Raw genomic sequence first — 10,981 nt, forward strand, 5'->3', positions numbered from 1 at the left:
GGAGGTTTAATTTCCTTCCAATGTCCTTAAGAAATCCCCTGAAGCTTATGCTGCCTCAACCCCAGCCCTGACAGTAGCATCAAAGATTTTTAAATTGAGACCCAGGGTGAGTTAGCTAAAGTAAATAAAACCCAGAGGAGGAGGGAAATTAAAAGACAGTATCAGGGAAACCAAGTATCCACCAAAAAGCAAAAATGAAGGAAGCTGGTTGGGGGAGGAGACCTGGAGAGGGAAGGATACCAAATTCCAAGAGTTTAAATGCAAGGAACGAAGGAATTAGCACTGACAGATTTAGCAAATAAAAATGGTCTGTGCCTGGTTCGATTTGTATTTTAAACAACGAATATTTTTTATTGTCTGCCATGCAATATTTCGGGCATTTTTGTCAACTATTTCATGCAACAAACTTATGGTAAAATGTAATTCATTGCCCGCCTTAAAGACAAATTTAACTGAGTGTCTTTAATCGGTTAAAAAAAATTACCGTCAGCTAGTTAAAACGCCCTTAACTAGATACCTTTGCATTAGACTGGTCAGCTTTGTTCCCTGGGGACTTGCTAGTCGTTTATACAGATGTCCCCTGCCTTTGTAGGTATGTTTGGCCTTATACAAGGATGAAACTGCTAGAGGAGGTCCGTGCATGGAGGTTAAGTGGAACTAGTATCCTTGAGCCTTCTATCACGGCAACCTGGCCACAGGAACAGCCCTGTTCAGCTAGAGGGATTCCAGAGCTGGCCCCTCCCTGCGGTGAGCTAAGGATTTAGGGATGACTACAGGAAGGTGGAGTAGCGGACAGAAGGGACTTTACACACACACACACACACACACACACACACACACACACACACACACACACACACACAGCGGACAGAAGGGACTTTACACACACACACACACACACACACACACACACACACACACACACACACACCTGCCCACACCCCCGAGATGCTCCTGTCTGGTCTCGCTTCCCTCTGCCCAAGCCCTTTCCTCCGTTCTGGCTCCCCACCTCTCGTCCCTCCAAATAAGGAAGCAGAGCTTTGAGACCGCCGGGCGAGGACGCCGGGTCTGGTCCCCGCCCCCAGGCTGAATCCAGCTGCCAGCGAGGCAGCTGCGTGTGTGAGGGGGGTGCGGGGTGGGGGGAAGGGCAGACCCCGCGGCAGGGGTCGCGATCTAACGCTTAGTCTCGGGCTCAGCAAGGGCCCTGGGCGCTTCCGAGGCACCTGCGGGACAACCACGTCAAGGTCGAGGTGAGATCCCGGCTCTCAGGCTGCACCGAACGTTTCGCTCTTCACTCAGCGGGGCTGCAAAGGCGGAAGATGACGTGGCGAATCGAGGAAGCGCCACATCTCGGATCCAGACCTTCCACTCCCAGGAACTGACCCAAAGGAAATAATCCAGTCCAAGAAAGAGAGAATATCCGGGAATAAAGCAACTCGTGGGAAATGGTTTCACGAGCCTCTGCACATCAGTGCTATGGAATGCTCTTTTATTTCGTGCAACGTTTAGGTGATCGCTTGGTATCAGGACCCTGTCAGCATCTGGGGGCACAGAGGGTAGAACCAGATCTCCTTTCCTCCGAGGGTTTACAGGGGAAACAAAGTGGACTTTAGAACCAGGGTGCAGTGGATCTGAGCACCCGTGTGTGTCCTCATTTCTAAAACGCACACACTTCATAGAGAAGCGATGAGGATCCCGGCGGGAAGGTTACACGGAGTATCTGCCACTAGGTAAAAAAAAAAAAAAAAAAAAAAAGGTCTAAACACCTACCAGCAATCCTGAGGTGCCATGATAAAAGAATGAATGAGTGACTAAGTATACATAGAACTGTGAATGCTGTAGCTGAAGCTGCGTATGCTTGAAAACATGGGGTGGGGGTAATTATGCCTGGGTGGGGGTGGCACCAAGGAAGCCCCGAGGTAACTCAAGCTGGGTCTTGAAGGATGTGTAGAAGTTTTCTGGGTAGACAAGAAATGAAAAGGTGTTGCGGGTAAAGCAAGCCTAGGGCCTAGAGGGAGGGACGAAAGAGCAGGGAGATTCCAAAAGCTACTTCTAAGTTTCTTGTTGGGAAGGAACACATTTCCAGCTGCACATTTTTTGTTCTGCCTCAGCTGCACAAGCGCCAGACCAGGCCCTCACCGCTTGAGGGTGATTCTCCTCCCCTAGGACTTGGCTCCGCCCATCAAAGAAATGCCTCTAGGCTCCTCTGTGTATCAGGGAGAGGTTCCCATTCTGTGATCTCAATTCCTGGATGCCCCAAGGCATGGAGGGGAATGTGCTGGGTTGTTTTCTTCCTTTTCCCATGATTCTTGGCAGCTGTGCAAACCTACCTCAGAGCTCTTTGAATAGAGAGTTTGGGAAGAAGAGGGACCCAAATCCAAGTGAAAGACCCCTGTGTTCTTGAAAGAAGGGGTGTGGTGGCAATATAATCACAACAGTCAATAAACGTGATTGCATATCAAGCATTGAACATAAACCATCTCCATTAATTAACTGTCCTTATCCCCTATTTATAGATGTTACAATCAGGTCTGTTTGTTTGGTTTTGTTTTGTTGTTATTGTTGTTGTTTTTCTTTTTTCTTTCTTTGTGTGTGCGTGGGGGGGGGGGTGTGCGCGCGCACTATAATAGAAGCCAGGGCCTTGTACATTCTAGGCAGATGCTCTAACACTGATCTATAACAACCCCAAATATGGTTCACGGTCACCCGGATAGTTTAGATTAAGATGAGCTGCCTCTCTTGCTCCAGAGACCACCACCTTACTCCTGGGCCGTGCTATCACAAAACAGAAAAGAGACTATTGGGGTGAAAGGAAGAAGGCAAGGTTTATGAAATTCTTGATTTAACTGGTAAAACCGTCACAAGCTCGTAAGGGGCCATAGTTGCAAATCATGGTGCTGTGAGAAGTCACGTAAGCCCCCGCCCGAGGCAGCCTTGCTTGTCAGTTTCTATATTGCATAGGGCTTTAGCACAAAACCACAACCGCCCCTTGCAAAGAACTTAGTGAGGGGGAACTGGTTGTTGAGCTTTGAACTGTTGAGAAGCTGAAGTGCGAATGTGATATCTGGAGGTCACTGTTAGCACAGCCATGCCTGGACAGGAGAGGACAACGGAAGGTAGGTGTACCTGAGTCAATGATCTGAAGTCACCAGCAAGAACCAGAGCCACAGCTCTCCACTCATGACCAACCCTACCTGGCAGCCAAAGCCATGGGAGCCCTCTGCAATACAGAACAGAAAGCAGAAAGTGGCAGTGGAGGGGGGGGGATGTGGCCAAGGCACAAAAGTAGACAGAAAAAGGACAGCCACCAATCGCACCCAGACAACGGCCCTTGAAAATGGTTGGTTTTATCCCGTTTTGGAGACAAGGACACGGGTGCTTAGACTGGATGGTGGGGTCAGCAAAGCGAAGCAAGTCTCAGGTGTAGACCCAGCTCTACATGTCTGTCTCCACAGTTCGGGCGAGACTAAAAGGACTCGAGAACACCAGGAAAAAGGAGAAAAGAGGGGCTGGAGAGATGGCTCAGCGGTTAAGAGCACCCGACTGCTCTTCCAGAGGTCATGAGTTCAATTCCCAGCAACCACATGGTGGCTCACAACCATCTGTAAAGAGATCTGATGCCCTCTTCTGGTACATCTGAAGACAGCTACAGTGTACTTATATATAATAAATAAATAAATCTTTAAAAAAAAAAAAAAGGAGAAAAGAAATCCTTGAAATTCTGAAGTCTTGATCACGGGGTCAAGGAGGATCAGGGCCTGTGGGATGACAGTGTTTGTGTTGCTGTCTCTTTTGACTCTCAAGTCACAGCAGTACAGAAAGGAAAATTCTATTAAGCAATCAGCCAGGACTCTTGCTTTGGAGACGAAGGGTAATTTTTATCTTCTTTGTGCCTGTAGACTCTCAGGTTTTTGTTTGTTTGTTTGTTTGGTTGGTTGTTTGGTTGGTTGTTTGGTTGTTTTTGTTTTCTTTTGTTTTGTTTGTTTTTCCAAGGAACATACATTGCTTAGTTGGTCATCTTTAGACAATAACAAACTCACAGTGGGCCCCAAATGAAGAATCAGCAGAAAGATGCTGACAGTAGGCTGTACCTACCAACACAGATGGCTTATCACTGTGTTATTAGCACCTGCTCCCTGGAAAAAGAGAAAAACCAGGTCTGCCGCAATGCCAGGGTCTGGGCTATTCTTCACCAATTCACACATATATGTGTGTAAACATATGCTTGCAATCACATACATAAACAAGTGTCTATGCTTTTACAAGTCAACCCTTAGTGCATTTGTGTATATATTCACAAAAACATACAGAAGCACATTGTCATGTATATAAACCCATATATGCACACGTGTTCCCACCTATATACACAAGATGTACACTGTTACCATTATAAATGTCACACACAAAAACATGCCCTATTTCACTGTTTAAATGAGTGGTGGAGATGGGAGTGCTTTCAGGGTAGACTGCTTGCTTAGCTTATGTGAACCTTGGATTCCGTTCTCAGAAGCACAACCAACCAATCACTCACCAATAAACAGATGATAGATAGATAGATAGATAGATAGATAGATAGATAGATAGGCAGATAGACAGACAGACAGATATATAGATGTTAGATAGGGACTTGGCAAAGCTTTCCTGACTTAACCACCTCACAAGGAGTTGTCTGCCTCCTCCCTGGATGCTTCCCAAGGATTGGGAGCCTTCTATGGAACCCAGAACACGTTCTGAAGATGCAACTCCAGAATAGGCTCCCAAGAGAACTTCTCTCTGTCCCTATGGGCTGGGAGGCCCTCCTGTCCCCTCGATTAGCAAATGTTCGCAGTACTAGGAACCCAGCGTCTAAAAGGGTTGCCCAGAGCTTCTTACTCTGAAACTACAAGCTCTCCTAGTGCCCAGCGCTGGGAGTAGCTTCAATTTTCCCAGACTCTGGAAGAAACCCAATAAGATCTGGGGTGTTTGGATCAAGTCCTTGTTCCTCACTAAGCCTTGGTTTCCTCTCTGTGGTAGGATGAACCTCTCAGCTCTAACCAGGGGCTTGTATACAGCATGCAGTAGGAGCCTCCTGATCCTAGACACAGCTGGGGAGAAATTTGACTCCAAGGATGGCACGCTTCCAAAATTCTTGGCCACCATTATTTATTACCAGGCTTCCATAGGCATTGCCACTATAAATACATCCATAGCTTCCTCCACCAGAGAGCCCAGATGGTCAAAGGACAAAAGGAACTCTCACACATGTGCATGCACCCCCCACCCTCCAGGTTAGCTACAGGCCAGTGGTTTGCCAAAAACATCTGCCTCGCATGAATTTCCATACTGCGCAATGGAGAGTACAGAGTGGGGGCAGACAGCTGTGAACTGGGGGCCTCAGGAGTGGTCTCGAACAGGAAGGGACTGGTAGGCACCCTGCCTGCAGGTACAGAAACAGGATTTCATGAGTGGACCGGGCAAACCACAGATAGGTCCATGACTTTCGAGCACTAAGCATGCGGACCGATTTAAGATGAACTAGGCAATCCCCAAGGAGGGAGAAGGATGTTCCAGCAGGCAGTGATGTCCTTAGGGGGTTAATTATTAAAAGCAATAACTTTTCCATATAACAGAACGGGTGGGCATAGGAAAGCATCATGGAATGACCTGCATATGACATTTCTTAGACGATCTCTGATGTTCTTGAGGATAGGTCTGCAGTGACTCCAGGTAGCCCAGGTAAGGAAAGTCCTGCCCCAGCCTGAAGCCCTGCAGAGTCCCCATTCCTCCTCTCTCCATCAAGTAAGGAGCTGACCAGCCAAGGACACATCCATCTAGGTGATTTCATAAAATATTCTAGAAGGTGCCTTGCAGGTCCAGTAGCTATTACAAACAGTCCCAAAGGGTGGCCACCTAGCTGCTGTCTGCAAGCCAATCATAACTGAGCTGCCTCAGCATGAGATAGAACTGGACACGGGAGTAAAGTGGAGGTCAAAGGCAATGCCTTCCTGCTGGACCAGGAGCCCATCCAGTGATTTCTGCATAGATCAGCCATCAAGGAAAACCGGCACAAATAAACCCACATCGTATCTCGGCAGTGGTAAGATAAGCAAGGATGCTTGGAGTAAGCGACTAGCAGCCTTTCTCTGCCTCACTTTGAAGTTAGGAAAAGGACAGAGGGAAGCTCACTCTACAGAGTCCTCGGGGAACCTCGCCTGAGCGGGAGACCTCGCTTGAGCAGCAGGGATTGCTGCGGGAGCACAGCATTCAGCATTCGCATCTTGAACTTGACCAGCAGACTCCATTGTTTAACTGCCTATACATGTTTTCTTTGGTCGATCATTGAGGTCAGAGCCAGTTCTACTGGACTGCCTCACTCCTACGTAAGTGGCCCTCGTTGGCACTGGGGACTGCTAGACACAGAATGTGTAAGGAGCCAGAAGCTCAAGGAAATGAATGACCTTCTCAGCTTTGTGCTCTTAGCTGCATGTTTGGTTTACTCCCAAGTCTGCTCTGGTCTGGTCTGGCCTCAGCTGAAGCCTCTGGAGGCACCACCAGCTTGGCTGGGGTCTGGCCGGTCTGAGATAGGCTCTGATACGAGGTTCCTTGCTTCCCTGTCTGTCTCCAGCAGGCTGGCTGAGGCAGGTTCCATGGAAAACTGTTGGGCCTCTTGGACCATAGGCTTGCCTCTGTCACCTTCTGTTAGTCAAACCATAAGAGAAGTAGGACATAGACTTCATCTGTCCCTCGGAAGAAGGGTTGTGTTTGAATTATGAGCTGGGGTGGTGGTACACACCTGAAGGCTATACTAGTGAAGCTAAGGAGGGAGGATCATGGGTTCAGGGCTGGCCTGTGCTACAATAGAAACCTTGTCGGAAAAAGAGAAAGGAGGGAGGGAGGGAGGGAGGGAGGGAGGGAGGGAGGGAGGGAGGGAGGGAGGGAAAGAGCAAGTGAGTGCGCAGGCTTGTAAAGGGGTTTGAAAATAGGTATAAGCATTGTTGCTACCAATCTACCAGAGACTTTATGGGCATTTGCCCTCTAGGGAAGATTCAACTGTAAATTGCCATGGAAAAAGTCTCCTGAAATTTCATCTGTAAAATTGTGGCCATCAAAGTTACATGGTGAGTACATTCAGATGCATTCAGCCCTTGGCATCTGAGAGGCATTGGTTACAGGACCTCCTGCAAGACATCCGAATGCAGGGATGCTCTTACGTAAATGATAATGGTGCACTTGCCCTTGCTGTTGAACACGGCCTACAAACCAGAATTGAATCCCTAGAGTCCACATCCTCTGACAGCCTCTGACACTTATGCTATGTCACCTGCATGAGTACACACACACACACACACACACACACACACACACACACACTGTTAAAACGGTGAAGTCCTTGTATATACTCCACATGCATGCTCCATATTTTAAACCATCTCCAGATGACTCATATCACCTAGTCCAATGTCAGTGCTATGAAAATAGTTGCTAAACCGTACTGTTTGGAGGGAAATGACAAGAAAACAGTCTGTATGCATTTGGTACAGATGTTTTCAGTTGCTGGAATCTGTGGATACAGAGGCACACTGCAGTGACGTCTGTCACAGTAGTTGGAGCAGGCAGAATCCCATCAGAAAAACAGAGCCAAGGCTGAACGGTTCAATAGTGAATTAACGCAATAGGCTTGCCGAAAGATGACAGACGAGCTAGAAACCTGAACCGGAGAACTTAGCAACCCAGAGGCTGAAATCTGCTCGAACCTGCTGCTTCCTTGGGCTGAAGGCACAAAGAAGAAAATAAATAGTATCTCCAGCAGGAACCTGGAACGGAGGAGGAGGAGGAGGAGGAGGAGGAGGAGGAGGAGGAGGAGGAGGAGGAGGAGGAGGAGGAGGAGGAGGAGGAGGAGGAGGAGGAGGAGGAGGAGGAGGAGGAGGAGGAGGAGGAGGAGGAGGAGGGGGGGGGGGGGGGAGGAGGGGGGGGGAGAAGGAGGGGGAGGGGGAGGGGAGGGGAGGGGGAGGGGGACCTCCGCCCTCAGTGGGAGAGGGTTAGAGTAGATCCACCTCCCACCTTGGCTTCTCCCTTCCTCAGAGCGTCAATCCTCTGCTTCTGTCTCCCATTGGCTGCATCCACCAGGAAAACAGTGAGTCAGGGATTCTGGGAAATGTAGTCCAGAGAGTTCGGGGGATCTTGCAAACAGGCAGAGTATCCCTAGTCCCAGCCTAGGGAGAAGAATATCAAGTTCACTGTGAAAATGGAAGGGTCTCCACTGCGTACCTAAAACAGGAGACTGGCCCAGCTAAGGCCTTTGAGAATGAGATCCAGACCTCAATAGAGGGAAGAGCAGCTAGGAAGAAGGCTGTGATGGGCTGTCCCCAATAGAAGAGAGCAGCCATGGAAAGACCTTAAGATTAGAAAATGACCCGTGGCCTGGAGAACAGGATGGCCGCCCCCACCCCTAACCCAAACCTCTCCGCGCACCCACGCAGCAGTTTTTGAGCAGTCTGATCTGGAACCGCGCTCTAGCAGAGGAACTGATGGCTTCTGCAGTGCTGTCTGAGGCACCCAACACCATGCTAGGTAGATTGTTTCAGTCTGTCCTGTCAAGCCTCTACGCTAAGCACCAAAGATGTTCCTATACATAAGACCCAAGAGAAGTTTTATAGGAAAAATAGAGAAAATAACAGGACAAAAATCCTGAAACTGAAAAATGAGAACATCACCAAAGTTCTGAGCATATTATCTATCTGTAGATAGATATGTATATATGCGTATGTATATTATGCGCACATACATTATATATGCATGTGCACACATATATAAACTGTGGACCATCACTACATCCATGTTATCACAATAAGTACATGGTGATGGAGCCAAATTCACACTCGCCTCTGTCTGTAGCATGCCAGGTCTGTGTAGCTCTCCTGGTCCGTGTCTTTAAACTTGTGGGAAACCGCTTATGGTGAAGGGAGGTAGAACTCTCTTGTCATGCCCCACGTTATGCGGTGTATCAGAGGGGGTGGGTCATTTACTCAAGGTCGCCCAGCTGGCTGAAGAGAAACCACAGGGCCCCCTCACAGCAGCCACAAGGCTGTTTCGAGGACTGCTTCCCTGATCTAGAGTACCCTTTGGTCACCAGGGAGTTTCGACAGCTCAAACCTAGAGGGCAGAATGGGTGGAGTTTGGGTTTTTCAAGTATTCTTTCCCAGGCTACAAGCAAGGAGATACTCCAGCCAAAAGTAGAAGTGTATCGAGTCTATTTTAAGGTCCTGGTGTCTTTCTCTTCCCCATCCTCAATGCAGTAGGATGTTTTGGTTCAACCAAAATAATAAAATCACTTTGCAGGGGAAGAGAACTAGGTACACAACAGTTTCCTGCTCTTGTCAGTACATTTCCTGGAAAGGACACCGGAGTGTTCAGTGGTGGGGGTGGGGCCGTTTCCCACCCCAGGCAAGATGACCCAGGCACAGTCAAAGACCAGGCCAGAGCAGCTTACTCAGGTCTGATCAGTGTCCACATCCTGTCTGACTCTTGGATGGGATCTTGCTCTCAGCACCTTCCCTATCCCTATTGTCTCAGCAAGAGCCTAAGGTTTCTCCTTCTTAGTAAAGAAGAAAGGTGCCTTCTATATTATAGCTGCTTTCTCCACACCCACCTTGTCAGAAATTTAAACACATCAGGGTTCCTGTGGGCTCTTTAGGGTGTGATAAGAATCTTCCAGAAGACAGGAGCTACGGAGGCCAATTGTGCTGACAGCTGGAGTCTTTGTCTGAGGTTAATAGACAGAAGGGAACAAGCTGCCATGTTTACTTCACTCTGGGATGGGTAATCCAGTCAGAAGTGAAACTCCTAATAAATGCAAGGATGGGCCAGGCATAGTGACACACCTCTAATCCCAACACTAGAAGGCAGAAGCAGTAGGATCTCTGTGAGTTCAAGGCCAGTTGGTCTATATATCGAGAGGCAGGACAGCCAGGACTGCATACAGAGACCCTGCCTCAAAAAACAAAATAAATATAAGGATGGTTTGTCACCTAACTTTTGCTTTGTAAGCAGCAGTAACCACAAAATGCAAAATTTTAGTGGTTAAAAGATAGATAGATAGATAGATAGATAGATAGATAGATAGATAGATAGATAGATAGATAGATAGATAGATGGAGCTTACAATAGGCCATTGCTCCCAGCTGGCTTACTCAGGCATCTTTGGCCTGTTGTTGGGCTCCTGTGGACTAGCTGATCTAGGTTCGCTTGTGAGAAATGGTGCGTCTCTGCCTCCTACAGTCTAGCTATCTGCAGAATGGTGTCAGGATGGTAGTTCAGGCTTCCTAAAGGAGAACTGGCCAAAGTCCAGAGTCCTAAGAGAAGCACATTAAGAAACCAGGCCTCTGGAGATCCAGGTTTAGAGCTTCCTGAAGTCACTCCTTTCCTATCCCAACTTCAGTCAATGAAGGGACAGGCCCAGTTCTTTACCAAAGCCAAGATTCCAAGAAGCATTAGATACAGGGAGCAGAGAAGGAATGGCAGCAGGTCTGCGTGAAAAGGCTTCCTCCCAACTCCCATTCTAACTCTTTCTAGAACAAAGTAAGGGCTTTGGAAAAGAATCCCATCCCACCCTTTACCCCGAAAAAGGTCAATGGGATATTCTCTCCAAGGGTCTATGGCTAGGCACACCTACTAAGTGCAAACATTTAAGAAGACCCAGGAGCCAAGAACAGACAGCTGGTTTACTAGCTCTGCCTCAAGAGAGCCTGCCTGATTTATAAACAATATATAAATAATTCTAGCTTGACACTGACCATGGTGGGAATATTTACACCATGGGATTTGTCTGACTTGATGCATCAGATGCATTTTTTTTCTCCCAGTTGTTTTCCCAGCATACCACTGCCTGTAAGCCAGGCAAACATTACCTCCTCCAAATAAATGAGCAAGACTGGCTAATATACCATAAAAAAATTGTAACCCACCAATCAGACTCGACGATGCCAATTCACAGAGTGAACTG

This window comes from Rattus norvegicus, chromosome 3 (genome assembly GCF_036323735.1).
Source record: "Rattus norvegicus strain BN/NHsdMcwi chromosome 3, GRCr8, whole genome shotgun sequence".
In the NCBI taxonomy this organism is placed as follows: Eukaryota; Metazoa; Chordata; class Mammalia; order Rodentia; family Muridae; genus Rattus; species Rattus norvegicus.